Source organism: Heterodontus francisci, chromosome 4 (assembly GCF_036365525.1).
Source record: "Heterodontus francisci isolate sHetFra1 chromosome 4, sHetFra1.hap1, whole genome shotgun sequence".
NCBI classification, from domain to species: domain Eukaryota; kingdom Metazoa; phylum Chordata; class Chondrichthyes; order Heterodontiformes; family Heterodontidae; genus Heterodontus; species Heterodontus francisci.
In genome coordinates this window covers 11210168-11225715 of record NC_090374.1, presented here as the reverse complement: position 1 = coordinate 11225715, position 15548 = coordinate 11210168, and the positions used below count along the sequence as shown (strand labels likewise).

The 15548-nt window shown below is 45.9% G+C and overlaps 1 protein-coding gene across 2 annotated transcripts in view; it reads right to left on the bottom strand.

Annotated features, from left to right (window-relative positions):
* rictora (RPTOR independent companion of MTOR, complex 2 a) overlaps nucleotides 1-15548 on the bottom strand; it is a 373719-nt gene that overhangs the window by 296027 nt on the left and 62144 nt on the right. Inside the window, exon 3 of one of the 2 annotated variants that reach the window (XM_068029133.1) lies at nucleotides 10536-10635. The exons of the other annotated variant lie outside the window; for it this stretch is intronic. The gene's annotated coding sequence lies outside the window, so the exon portion shown is untranslated. The remainder of the gene's footprint in view (nucleotides 1-10535; nucleotides 10636-15548) is intronic. 2 annotated transcript variants of the gene reach the window in all.

Genomic DNA, 15548 nt, shown 5'->3' with positions numbered 1-15548 from the left:
CCTCAGAGGAATACCCCAGATGACATTCTTCCATTACCACATCAGCCATTTTGCGGCTTCTCTGACTTCTCAATTTTGTCCTGCAAGTCCGTGGCTAAGACATTCAAATAGGAATGCAAATCCATTCTAGTCTAATGTTTTTAACTAAACAAGACATCTGATGAACAAGTCTTGAAATTCTTGACAGAAGCCACACCAATTGGAAGTACAACAGTGTGTGACTTCAACCAGTTTGCCCCAAGGGATGTACATAAGCAGAATCTGCCCTGGTCCTCCTCAGAATTTCACAAATCGCCAAACCCCTGCCCATCAGAGAATGCTGACTTTACACAGCCAAAAACTTCGAGCCTTCTTTCTCAGAATATTGAAATTCTGGCTTGAGACTTAGTTTGCTTACAGGCAGCAGACAAGGGAGACTCTCACCCCATCAGCTGCAACTGTAAAAGGGGTGGGGGAGTTGCATTACTGGTTAAGGAGAATATCACAGCTGTACTGTGGGAGGAGACCTTGGAGGGGTCATGCAGCGAGGCAATATGGGTGGAGCTCAGGAATAGGAAGGGTGCAGTCACGATGTTGGGGGTTTACTACAGGCCTCCCAACAGCCAGCGGGAGGTAGAGGAGCAGATATGTAGACAGATTTTGGAAAGATGTAAAGGTAACAGGGTTGTAGTGGTGGGTGATTTTAACTTCCCCTATATTGACTGGGACTCACTTAGTGCTTGGTGCTTGGATGGGGCAGAATTTGTAAGGAGCATCCAGGAGAGCTTCTTAGAACAAAGAAAATTACAGCACAGGAACAGGCCCTTCGGCCCTCCAAGCCTGCGCCGAACCAGATCCTCTATCTAAACATGTCGCCTATTTTCTTAGGGTCTGTATCTCTTTGCTTCCTGCCCATTCATGTATCATCTTAAAAGACGCTATCGTGCTCGCATCTACCACCTCCGCTGGCAACGCGTTCCAGGCACCCACCACCCTCTGCGTAAAGCAATTTCCACGCATATCCCCCCTAAACTTTTCCCCTCTCACTTTGAACTCGTGACCCCGAGTAATTGAATCCCCCACTCTGGGGAAAAAGCTTCTTGCTATCCACCCTGTCTATACCTCTCATGATTTTGTACACCTCAATCAGGTCCCCCCTCAACCTCCGTCTTTCTAATGAAAATAATCCTAATCTACTCAACCTCTCTTCATAGCTGGCGCCCTACATACCAGGCAACATCCTGGTGAACCTCCTCTGCACCCTCTCCAAAGCATCCACATCCTTTTGGTAATGTGGTGACCAGAACTGCACGCAGTATTCCAAATGTGGCCGAACCAAAGTCCTATACAACTGGAACATGACCTGCCAACTCTCGTACTCAATACCCCGCCCGATGAAGGAAAGCATGCCGTATGCCTTCTTGACCACTCTATTGACCTGCGTTGCCACCTTCAGGGAACAATGGACCTGAACACCCAAATCTCTCTGCACATAAAGTTTCCCCAGGACTTTACCACTTACTGTATAGTTCACTCTTGAATTAGATCTTCCAAAATGCATCACCTCGCATTTGCCCTGATTGAACTCCATCTGCCATTTCTCTGCCCAACTCTCCAATCTATCTATATTCTGCTGTATTCTCTGACAGTCCCCTTCACTATCTGCTACTCCACCAATCTTAGTGTCGTCTGCAAACTTGCTAATCAGACCACCTATACTTTCCTCCAAATCATTTATGTATATCACAAACAACAGTGGTCCCAGCACGGATCTCTGTGGAACACCACTGGTCCCACGTCTCCATTTTGAGAAACTCCCTTCCACTGCTACTCTCTGTCTCCTGTTGCCCAGCCAGTTCTTTATCCATCTAGCTATTACACCCTGGACCCCATGCGACTTCACTTTCTCCATCAGCCTACCATGGGGAACCTTATCAAACGCCTTACTGAAGTCCATGTATATGACAGCTACAGCCCTTCCCTCATCAATCAACTTTGTCACGTCCTCAAAGAATTCTATTAAGTTGGTAAGACATGACCTTCCCTGCACAAAACCATGTTGCCTATCACTGATAAGCCCATTTTCTTCCAAATGGGAATAGATCCTATCCCTCAGTATCTTCTCCAGCAACTTCCCTACCACTGACGTCAGGCTCACCGGTCTATAATTACCTGGATTATCCCTGCTACCCTTCTTACACAAGGAGACATTAGCAATTCTCCAGTCCTTCGGGACCTCACCCGTGTTTAAGGATGTTGCAAAGATATCTGTTAAGGCCCCAGCTATTTCCTCTCTCGCTTCCCTCAGAAACCTGGGATAGATCCCATCCGGACCTGGGATCCGGACTTGTCCACCTTAATGCCTTTTAGAATACCCAACACTTCCTCCCTACTTATGCCGACTTGACCCAGAGTAATCAAACATCTGTCCCTAACCTCAACATCCGTCATGTCCCTCTCCTCGGTGAATACAGATGCAAAGTACTCGTTTAGAATCTCACCCATTTTCTCTGACTCCACGCATAACTTTCCTCCTTTGTCCTTGAGTGGGCCAATCCTTTCTCTAGTTACCCTCTTGCTCCTTATATATGAATAAAAGGCTTTGGGATTTTCCTTAACCCTGTTTGCTAAAGATATTTCATGACCCCTTTTAGCCCTCTTAATTCCTCGTTTCAGATTGCGCCTAAAATCCCGATATTCTATCAAAGCTTCGTCTTTCTTCAGCCGCCGAGACCTTATGTATGCTTCCTTTTTCCTCTTAGCTAGTCTCACAATTTCATCTGTCATCCATGGTTCCCTAATCTTGCCATTTCTACCCCTCATTTTCACAGGAACATGTCTCTCCTGCACGCTAACCAACCTCTCTTTAAAAGCCTCCCACATATCAAATGTGGATTTACCTTCAAACAGCTGCTCCCAATCTACATTCCCCAGCTCCTGCCGAATTTTGGTATAGTTGGCCTTCCCCCAATTTAGCACTCTTCCTTTGGGACCACTCTCGTCTTTGTCCATGAGTATTCTAAAACTTACGGAATTGTGATCACTATTCCCAAAGTAGTCCCCTACTGAAACTTCAACCACCTGGCCGGGCTCATTCCCCAACACCAGGTCCAGTATGGCCCCTTCCCGAGTTGGACTATTTACATACTGCTCTAGAAAACCCTCCTGGATGCTCCTTACAAATTCTGCTCCATCTAGACCTCTAACACTAAGTGAATCCCAGTCAATGTTGGGAAAATTAAAATCTCCTATCACCACCACCCTGTTGCTCCCACAGCTTTCCATAATCTGTTTACATATTTGTACCTCTATCTCACGCTCGCTGTTGGGAGGCCTGTAGTACAGCCCCAACATTGTTACCGCACCCTTCCTATTTCTGAGTTCTGCCCATATTGCCTCACAGCTCGAGTCCTCCATAGTGCCTTCCTTCAGCACAGCTGTGATATCCTCTTTGACCAGTAATGCAACTCCTCCACCCCTTTTACCTCCCTCTCTATCCCGCCTGAAGCATCGGTATCCTGGGATAGTTAGTTGCCAATCAAGCCCTTCCCTTAACCAAGTCTCAGTAATAGCAATAACATCATACTCCCAGGTACTAATCCAAGCCCTAAGTTCATCTGCCTTACCTACTACACCTTGCATTAAAATAAATGCACCTCAGACCACCAGTCCCTTTGCTTTCATCATCTGCTCCCTGCCTACTCTTTCCCTTAGTCATGCTGACTTCATTATCTAGTTCCTTACAGGCTTTAGTTACTACCTCCTTACTGTCCACTGACCTCCTCATTTGGTTCCCAACCCCTGCCACATTAGTTTAAACCCTCCCCAACAGCGTTAGCAAAAGCACCCCCAAGGACATTGGTTCCAGTCCGGCCCAGGTGCAGACCGTCCAATTTGTAATAGTCCCACCTCCCCCAGAACCGGTCCCACTGTCCCAAAAATCTGAACCCCTCCCTCCTGCACCATATCTCAAGCCACGCATTCATCCTGACTATTCTTTCATTTCTAATCTGACTATCACGTGGCACTGGTAGCAATCCTGAGATTACTACCTCTGAGGTCCTACTTTTTAACTTGGCTCCTAACTCCCTAAATTCTGCTTGTAGGACCTCATCCCGTTTTTTACCTACATCATTGGTGCCTATGTGCACAACGACAACTGGCTGTTCACCCTCCCTCTTCAGAATGTTCTGCAGTCGATTTGAGACATCCCTGACCCGTGCACCTGGGAGGCAACATACCATTCGGGAGTCTCGTTTTCGACCACAGAACCGCCTATCTGCTCCCCTTACAATCAAATCCCCTGTGACTATAGCCCTTCCACTCTTTTTCCCGCCCTTCTGAACAGTAGAGCCAGCCACGGTGCCATGAACCTGGCTAGTGCTGAATTCCCCTGGTGATCCATCTCCCTCAACAGTATCCAAAACAGTATACCTGTTGTGGAGGGAGATGACCGCAGGGGACACCTGCGCTGCCTTTTGAAACAATATGTAGATAGTCCAACTAGGGAAGGGGCCATACTGGGCCTAATATTGGGGAATGAGCTCGGACAGGTGGTCGAAGTCCCAGTAGGGGAACATTTCGGGAACAGTGACCATAATTCCGTAAGTTCTAAGGTACTTGTGGATAAGGATAAGAGTGGTCCTCGGGTGAAGGTGCTAAATTGGAGGAAGGCTAATTATAACAATACTAGGCAGGAACTGAAGAATTTAGATTGGGGACAGCTGTTTGAGGGTAAATCAACATCTGACATGTGGGAGTCTTTCAAACGTCAGTTGATTAGATTCCAGGACCAACATGTTCCTGTAAGGAAGAAGGATAAGTTTGGCAAGTTTCAGGAACCTTGGATAACGAGGGATATTGTGAGCCTAGTCAAAAAGAAAAAGGAAGAATTCGTAAGGGCGAGAAGGCTGGGAACAGACGAAGCCCTTGAGGAACATAAAGAAAGTAGGAAGGAACTTAAGCAAGGAGTCAGGAGGGCTAAGAGGGGTCATGAAAAGTCATTGGCAAACAGGATTAAGGAGAATCCCAAGGCTTTTTATACATATATAAAGAGCAAGAGGGTAACCAGGGAAAGGGTTGGCCCACTCAAGGACAGAGAAGGGAATCTATGTGTGGAGCCAGAGGAAATGGGCGTGGTACTAAATGAGTACTTTGCATCAGTATTCACCAAGGAGAAGGACTTGCTGGATTATGAGCCTAGGGAAGGGAGTGTAGATAGTCTCAGTCATCTCTATCAAAAAGGAGGTGGTGTTGGGTGTCTTGCAAAGCATTTAGATAAGTCCCCAGGGCCTGATGGGATCTACCCCAGAATACTGAGGGGGGCAAGGGCAGAAATTGCTGGGGCCTTGATAGAAATCGTTGTATCCTCATTGCCTACAGGTGAGGTCCCAGAGGACTGGAGAATAGCCAATGTTGTCCCTTTGTTTAAGAAGGGTAGCAAGGATAATCCAGGAAATTATAGGCCGGTGAGCCTTACGTCAGTGGTAGGGAAATTATTAGAGATGATTCTTCAGGACAGGATTTACTCCCATTTGGAAACAAATGAACTTATTGGCGATAGGCAGCATGGTTTTGTGACGGGGAGGTTGTGTCTCACTAACTTGATTGAGTTTTTTGAGGAAGTGATGAAGATGATTGATGAAGGAAGGGCAGTGGATGTTGTCTATATGGACTTCAGTAAAGCCGTTGACAAGGTCCCTCATGGCAGACTGGTGGAAAAGATGAAGTCACACGGGATCAGAGGTGAGCTGGCAAGATGGATACAGAACTGGCTCGGTCATAGAAGAGAGAGGGTAGCAGTGGAAAGGTGCTTTTCTGACTGGAGGGCTGTGATTAGTGGTGTTCCGCAGGGATCAGTGCTGGGACTTTTGCTGTTTGTATTATATATAAATGATTTGGAGGAAAATGTAGCTGGTCTGATTAGTAAGTTTGCGGACGACACAAAGGTTGGTGGAGTTGCGGATAGTGATGAGGATTGTCAGAGGATACTGCAGGATATAGATCGGTTGGAGACTTGGGCGGAGAAATGGCAGATGGAGTTTAATCCGGACAAATGTGAGTTAATGCATTTTGGAAGATCTAATGCAGGTGGGAGGTATACAGTAAATGGCAGAACCCTTAGGAGTACTGACAGGCAGAGAGATCTGGGCATACAGGTCCACAGGTCACTGAAAGTGGCAACACAGGTGGATAAGGTAGTCAAGAAGGCATACGGCATGCTTGCCTTCATCGGTCGGGGCATAGAGTATAAAAATTGGCAAGTCATGCTGCAGCTGTACAGAACCTTAGTCAGGCCACACTTAGAATATTGCATGCAATTCCGGATGCCACACTACCAGAAGGGTATGGAGGCTTTGGAGAGGGTACAGAAGAGGTTTACCCGGATGTTGCCTGGTCTGGAGGGCATTAGCTATGAGGAGAGGTTGGATAAACTCGGATTGTTTTCACTGGAACAACGGAGGTGGCGGGGCGACATGATAGAGGTTTACAAAATTATGAGTGGCATGGACAGAGTGGATAGTCAGAAGCTTTTTCCCAGGGTGGGAGAGTCAGTTACTAGGGGACATAGGTTTAAGGTGCGAGGGGCAAAGTTTGGAGGGGATGTGCGAGGCAAGTTCTTTACACAGAGGGCGGCGAGTGCCTGGAACTTGCTGCCGGGAGAGGTGGTGGAAGCAGGTACGATAGCGACGTTTAAGAGACATCTTGACAAATACATGAATAGGATGGGAATAGAGGGATACGGTCCCCGGAAGTGCGGAAGGTTTTAGTTTAGACAGGCCTCAAGATTGGCGCAGGCTTGGAGGGCCGAATGGCCTGTTCCCGTGCTGTACTGTTCTTTGAACTTGGACCCAGGTTGCAGAGATGAAAGGGAAGTACCTTAGCTGGAGTGTGGCATTTCCTTTGGTTGCAAAAAGCAGCTGGTGACAGCAAAACCCTTAAATTTCACATAAAACTGGTACAACAAACACCCATCTCAGCAGTTTGCATAAAAGTTGCGATTTGTAAGATGAGTATTGTATTCATTAATGCCATTATGCGCAATGGAAAGCAGAAAACTCAGCAATGTTAATTCCCCAGTAACAAAAAGGATTCGGATCATATTCATGCCCTCAGGCAGCACACTGCCAGATAGTTCCAGTCACACACACTGTGGTGGGGAGAAGCCAGAGAGAGGCCCATCTAGAACACTGTGCTCAGTTCCAGGCACTGCACCTCAGGAACAATATACTCGCCTTGGAGAGGTGCAGCCCCGTTCAGCAGGATGATAGCGGGAGTAAAGTTATGAGGACAGGCTGCAAACACTTGGCTTGTGTTCTATTCAGTATAGGAGATTAAAGAGTGATCTGATCGAGGGGGTTTAGGTTGTAAAATGATTTCATGGGGTGGATAGAGAGAAACTATTTCCTTTGGTGAGGAAATCCAGACAGGAGATAATAAAATTAGAGCTAGACTGTGCAGGAGTGAGATCAGAAAGTACTTTTTCCACACAAAGGGTAGTAGAAATTTGTAATTCTCTTGCCCAAAAGACTATAGATGTTAGGGTATCAACTGGAGATTTCAAGTCAAATAGATTATTAGGTAACGGTACCAAGGGATATGGAACAAAGGCAAGAGAACTGAGTTGAGGTACAGATGAGCCATGGGAGTAAAAATCAACAAATTCCCTTCACCTGATAGCCTACATTCTAGGGTTTTAAAACAGGTGAAAGCAAATTCTATGAATACTGGAAATCTGAAATAAAAACAGAAAATGCCAGAAATACTCAACAGGTCAGGCAGCAGCTATGGAGAGAGAAACAGAGTTAGTGCTTCGTCATAATAGTCATCGATCTGAAACGTTAACTCTGTTTCTCTTTCCAAGGATGCTTGCCAGACCAGCTGAGTGTTTTCAGCATTTTAACTTTTTATTTTAAAAAAGGTGGCTAGAGATAGTGAATGCATTGGTTTTGATCTTCCATAATTTCCTATATTCCAGATCTGTCCCCACTGATTGGAAGGCAGCAAATGTAACCCCACTGTTCAAGAAAGCAGGTAAAGAGAAAACAGGGATCGACAGACCAATTAGTCTAACATCAATAGTTGGAAAAATGCACCGATCTATTAAGGATATGATAACAGGCCACCTGAAAAATCACAATATGATTAGGCAGAGTCAACAAGGTTTTATGAAAGGGAAATAGTATTTGACAAATTCATTAGAGGTTTCTGAGAATGTAACTGGGAGGGTAGATAAAGGGCAACCAGTCAACGTAGTGCATATGAATTTTCAGAAAGCATTCGATAAGGTGCCATACAAGGGATTGTTACAATTATTATGGCACAGGGGATGGGCTAATTATATTAGCATGGATTAGAAGAGAGTGCTGATTGCTTGGCAAGTGAACTCTTGATTGGTAGAGGCATTGCCATGGAGAATGTACCAGTTTATAGTGACTGACAGTTAACAGCCAAGCTTTGTTTGAAGTTTAAACCAGGCAGCTTGACTCTGATTGATCAGGCATTGCCCTTAGGACTGAACCAGCGAATGGCAGTTTCTTATTTTGTTCAGCTGAAACAGGCACAATGTTTTTACATATTCTTTCTGTCTGCAAAGAACAGGGCCCTGTGTATTAATATATGCAGCTTCCAGAACGTGCAAATGCGCCACACTGCGAGCCCTACTGACAATCTTAAATTGGTCATCAGCTTAATTCTTAGCACACTGTGGATATTTAGCAAATATTGTCCAATCGCAGAATCATATCTAATGTTGAACATGGTTTTGAGTTTTGCAAGCACGGGCTGGTTGAGTACGGCCCGTACCTTGCCCGTTGTGAACAGCAGAAGGGACATGTTGCTTTATACGATCCGCCAGTCTTTGGGATATATGGCCTATATACCTCGCATCACACAGGCATTGAAATTCATGTATCACATTACTCATGTGTGTGATAGGCAGGATGTCTTTTTGGCTTGACGGCAGCATCCTGTTAGTGGCGAACACCACACATGTTGCTACTGCATTGGTAATGAGGTAGATTGGGCACTTTTCAGGGCCGAAAAAGATGGCCTTAGGCCCATTCGCAAGTTTGCGCGTACAGCGAGAAAGGATCTGATCAGGGTAGCCACTGTCACGCAGGATGTCTTGGATTCGCTCTATTTCAGCATCAAACATCCAAGTTTGCTGATGATACAATGCCAGATGGAAAAGTAAGCTATGAAGAGGACAGAAAGAGACTGTAAAGGGAAATAAATCAATTCAGTGATTGGGCACGAAGGTAGATGAAATATGATGTGGCATAGTGTAAAATTACACACTGATAGGAAGCATAACATTTTTTAAATGTGGGAGATCAGTAAATGTTGGGATTCAGGGTAACCTGGGTGTCCTTGTACACGAATCACAGAAAGTTAACACATAGGTGCAATATATAATTAAGGTGGCAAATTGTATATGTTAGCCTTCATTGCAATGGGGTTGGAGTATGAGAGCAAGGAAGTCTTGCTACAAATATAGAGGGCTTTGGTGAGACCACACCTGGAGTACTGTGCACAGTTTTGGTCTCCTTACCTAAGGAAGAATATACTTGCCTTAGAAGGGGTGCAATAAATGTTCACTATACTGATTCCTGGGATGTGGGGGCTGTGCTGTGAGGAGAAATTGAGTAGAATGGATCTGTACGCTCTGGATGGCATCACTTAGATCTTTGACTCAAACAATGAACTAATCCAGGAGATGCCAGTGCTTCGATCTAGGACACGATCTAGAAGAATCAGAGGTGACCTCATAGAAACCTATGAAGATCTCAGTGAGCTAGGCCCCAAGTCATTAAACAAAGTCATGCGCAGGCTTCTATCAGGGTCCATCTGCCAAGTCCTGTGGCAATGGAGAATTGGCCACGAGGAGAGGGCGGTGAACCTGGGGGTACCGAGTCAAGAATTTGCACACAGGCAACAGATGCATGAAGGTCGTTGGACACCTGTGTTGGGACAGAGGTGTCTTTGGGCAGCAGCATCTGTGACTGAGCAGTCCTCTTCAGGATACCCTCTGCTCACCCCAAATAGGGATGGGGCTAGAAAAGGCGCCCTAAAAATAGGCTATCCCACTTTCTCCTTGCTGGCAAACTACACCCTGCGGGATCATCATCTTTGTGGTCAAAGAAGAAAACTTTAAATTTTGCAACTTGGAATGTTAGAACACTCGTGGATAATCTCAAAGAGTGACCATCCGGAAAGAAGAACTACAATCGTATCACGTGAGCTATCAAGATTCCAAATTGACATTGCCGCCATCAGTGAGGCCTACCTTCCTGGGAAGGGGCAACTGAATGAACAAGCAGGGGGATACATCTTCTACTGGAAAGGAAAGGCTGACAGTGACTCGAGCCCATGGAGTTGGTTTTGCCATCCGGAATAGAATCTTGGATGCACTGCCAGAAATCATCAACTGCATAAATGAAAGACAGATGACACTTCACCTCGAGCTCAGCCATAATCGATATTACACCATCATCAGCGTTTATGCCCCGACCCTTGACTCCGATGAAGATGTTAAGGAAAAGTTCCATTCTCACCTTGATGAAGTCCTCACTGCCATCCCAAAAGAACAGATGATCCTTCTGGGGGACTTTAATGCCAGGGTTGGCCATGACTCCGATGTCTGGAGAGCAGCCACTGAGAAAAACGTAATGGGAAAAGCCAATGTAAATGGTGTCCTCCTGCTGACAGTGTGCTCAGCGTGGCCTCATTTATAACAAACACCCTCTTCCACCAGAGGAGCAAATAAAAAAAAAAAACACATAGAGGCATCCTAGATCACAGCACTGGCACCTCCTGGACAGGTATATACCGCAGGGCAAGAACTATAGCTGGGGGAAAGGAAATTATGATGCGATTAGGCAAGATTAAGGATGCGTAGGATGGGGAAGGAAACTGCAAGGGATGGGCACAATCGAAATGTGGAGCTTATTCAAGGAGCAGCTAATGCGTGTCCTTGATAAGTATGTACCTGTCAGGCAGGGAGGAAGTTGTCGAGCGAGGGAGCCGTGGTTGACTAAAGAAGTTGAAGTGCTTGTCAAGAGGAAGAAGGCGGCTTATGTTAGGATGAGACGTGAAGGCTCAGTTAGGGCGCTTGAGAGTTACAAGCTAGCCAGGAAGGATCTAAAGAGAGAGCTAAGAAGAGCAAGGAGAGGACATGAGAAGTCATTGGCGGATAGGATCAAGGAAAACCCTAAGGCTTTCTAAAGGTATATCAGGAATAAAAGAATGACTAGAGTTAGATTAGGGCCAATCAAGGATAGTAGTGGGAAGTTGTGTGTGGAATCAGAGGAGATAGGGGAAGCGTTAAATGAATATTTTTCGTCAGTATTTACAGTAGAGAAAGAAAATGTTGTCGAGGAGAATACTGAGATTCAGACTACTAGGCTAGATGGGATTGAGGTTCACAAGGAGGAGGTGTTATCAATTTTGGAAAGTGTGAAAATAGATAAGTCCCCTGGGCCAAATGGGATTTATCCTAGGATTCTCTGGGAAGCCAGGGAGGTGATTGCAGAGCCTTTGTCCTTGATCTTTATGTCATCATTGTCGACAGGAATAGTGCCGGAAGACTGGAGGATAGCAAATGTTGTCCCCTTGTTCAAGAAGGGGAGTAGAGACAGCCCTGGTAATTATAGACCTGTGAGCCTTACTTCGGTTGTGGGTAAAATGTTGGAAAAGGTTATAAGAGACAGGATTTATAATCATCTTGAAAAGAATATGTTCATTAGCGATAGTCAGAACGGTTTTGTGAAGGGTAGGTCGTGCCTCACAAACCTTATTGGTCACCTTCCCGAAAAACTCAAACAGGTGGATGAGGGTAAAGCAGTGGATGTGGTGTATATGGATTTCAGTAAGGCGTTTGATAAGGTTCCCCACGGTAGGCTATTGCAGAAAATACAGAAGTATGGGGTTGAAGGTGATTTAGACATTTGGATCAGAAATTGGCTAGCTGCAAGAAGAGGGTGGTGGTTGATGGAAAATGTTCATCCTGGAGTTTAGTTACTAGTTACATTTTTATAAATGACCTGGATGAGGGTGTAGAAGGGTGGGTTAGTAAATTTGCGGATGACACGAAGGTCGGTGGAGTTGTGGATAGTGCCGAAGGATGTTGTAGGGTACAGAGGGACATAGATAGGCTGCAGAGCTGGGCTGAGAGATGGCAAATGGAGTTTAATGCGGAAAAGTGAGAGGTGATTCACTTCGGAAGGAGTAACAGGAATGCAGAGTATTGGGCTAATGGGAAGATTCTTGGTAGTGTAGATGAACAGAGAGATCTTGGTGTCCAGGTACATAAATCCCTGAAAGTTGCTACCCAGGTTAATAGGGCTGTTAAGAAGGCATATGGTGTGTTAGCTTTTATTAGTGGGGGGATTGAGTTTCGGAGCCACGAGGTCATGCTGCAGCTGTACAAAACTCTGGTGAGGCCGCACCTGGAGTATTGCGTGCAGTTCTGGTCACCGCATTATAGGAAGGATGTGGAAGCTTTGGAAAGGGTGCAGAGGAGGTTTACTAGGATGTTGCCTGGTATGGAGGGAAGGTCTTACGAAGAAAGGCTGAGGGACTTGAGGTTGTTTTCGTTGGAGAGGAGGAGGAGGAGAGGTGACTTAATAGAGACATATAAGATAATCAGATGGTTAGATAGGGTGGATAGTGAGAGTCTTTTTCCTCGGATGGTGATGGCAAACACGAGGGGACATAGCTTTAAGTTGAGGGGTGATAGATATAGGAAAGATGATAGATATAGGAAAGATGTTAGAGGTAGTTTCTTTACTCAGAGTAGTAGGGGCGTGGAATGCCCTGCCTGCAACAGTAGTAGACTCGCCAACTTTAAGGGCATTTAAGTGGTCATTGGATAGACATATGGATGAAAATGGAATAGTGTAGGTCAGATGGTTTCACAGGTCGGCGCAACATCGAGGGCCGAAGGGCCTGTACTGCGCTGTAATGTTCTAATGTTCTAATATCATTGAGTCAAAGATCTAAGTGATGCCTGTATCACTCGATCCATGCAGGGAACTGACGCCTGCTGGACAGATCATCGACTTGTTCGATTGGTGAACATCCACCTCGCATCAAGACATCGCAAGACCCAAAAGTCCAAGAGGGAGATGATCAATGTCTCAGCCAACAAGCAGCTTGACCGAAGAGAGGAATTCCAAGTGCAGCTCACAACCAATCGCGAAAATCTTCATGCATGCAGCTCAATTTCAGAACAATGAGAACAAATAAAGTCAGCTGCACTAGACTCCTGTGTCCAGACCACTGGGTTCGAACATCGTTGTCACCAGGACTGGTTCGACAAAAACAGTGCTGAAATATGTGATGTCCTGGAGCAAAAACAAGCAGCCTCATTGCCTGCAAGTTAACGAGGCAGCATTGCAACAGCTCAAGGCTGACCCCCAAGGGACAAATCCAGAAGATAAAGGACAAGCAGTGGGAAGAGAAAGCCTGAGAGATCTAACAATATGCTGACATTCATGACATGCAAAGCTTTTCTGAAGCCACCAGAGCCATCTACAGATCAAGGTCAAATGAACAAAATCCCCTTCGCTCACAGGATGCGGTCTCTCTGCTTAAGGATGACAATGCCATCCATCAATGCTGGAAAGTACATTTTCAACAACTCAACTGTGAATCACAGTGGCGGCTGATATGCTCCAGACTATCCCCCCATACCGGTGGTATGGGAGAGCTGTAACAAGCAATCAAACAGATGAAAAAAAAAGCCTGCGGCCCCAATGGAATTCCAGCTGAGGTCTTCAAAGCTGGTGGGCTTTTGCTCATGTCAAGACTCCATGCACTCATCCTACTAGTTAGGCCACAGCTGGAGCACTGCGTACAGTTCTAGGCACCACACTATAGGAAGGATGTAATTGCACTGGAGAGGGTGCAGAGGAGATTAACCAGGATATTGCCTGGGCTGGAGCATTTCAGCTATGAAGAGAGACTGAAAAGGCTAGGGTTGTTCTCCTGAGAACAGAGAAGGATGGGGGGGGACATGATTGAGGTATACAAAATTATGAGGGGCATTGATAGGATAGATAGGAAGAGACTTTTTCCCTTAGCGGAGGGGTCAATAACCAGGGGGCATAGATTTAAGGTAAGGGGCAGGAGGTTTAGAGGGGATTTGAGGAAAAATGTTTTCACCCAGAGGGTGGTTGGAATCTGGAATACACTGCCTGAAGTGGTGGTAGAGGCAGGAACCCTCACAACATTTAAGAAGTATTTAGATGAGCACTTGAAACGCCATAGCATACAAGGCTACGGGCAAGTGCTGGAAAGTGGGATTAAAATAGTTAGGTGCATAATGGCTGGCACAGACACGACGGGCCAAAGGGCCTGTTTCTGTGCTGTATAACTCTATGACTCTACTGATTTGGGAAGAAAAAGAACTCTTTCCCCACCCCACCAACCCCCAAACACCCGACTTCAGGAATATGACAATTGTAACTATCTTTAAGAAGGGAGGTAGATCATACTGTGGGAACTATTGAGATATTTCCCTCTTGTCCATAGCAGGGAAAATCCTGACACACTTTCTCCTGAATCGCCTACTTACTGTGGCTGAGGAATCCTCCCAGAGACAGTGTGGCTTTAGACGTTCAAGAGGAACCTCCGACATGGGTCTTTGTTGCCCGACAAATCCAACAAAAGTGTCGGGAACAGCACCAGGAACCCTTCATTGCATTCATCGACCTGACTAAAGCATTTGACTCAGTAGATTGCGAGACGCTGTGGATTGTGCTCCGAAGATTAGGATGCCCAAGAAATGTCATCACAATCCTGCAATTGCTCCATGATAATATGACCGCAACTGTCTTGAATGGGAGATCTGAAACAGACGCCTTCAAAATCTGGACCGGGGTCAAGAAAGGCTGTGTGTTAGCCCCCATACTATTTACAATCTACCTGACAGTAGCTATTCACCTCAAAGATCAACTGCCCTCTGGTGAATATTAAATACCGCCTAGGTAGAAAACTCTTTAAGCTCAATCACCTCCATGCCAAAACTAAACTGACCACCATAGATATACATAATCTACAGTCTGCGGATGACTGCAGTGTCATTGCTCACTCTGCATCAGATTTGCAAGCTGCTCTCAATCTCTTCAATTCTGCATACAAGAGACTCGGTCTGTCCTTGAAGATTGCCAAAACAAAACTCATGTCAACCCACACCTGGTCAGCCAAATATTCCACCTCCCATATGTTGAAGGAGACACTTCGGAATTTGTGGAGCCCGCCCCATACCTTGGCAGCCGCCTCTCTCAAAAGGCCATCATTGACGAGGAGATCAAACACCAGAGCAGCTGCGCCAGCTCAGCGTTCGACAAACTACGGCAGCGAGTGTTTGACAACAAAGGCCTCAACAAGTCAACAAAAGTTCTAGTGCAGTGAGACCTGGACTGTGTATCAGGGACACATAAGAGCGCAAGAGAAATTCCATCAGCAGTGCCTCAGCCGCATCTTCTGGATCCAATGGGAGGGCCATCGAGCAAATACTAGTGTCCTTCTTGAAGCCAACTCCACAAGCATTCAGGCAAAACTCC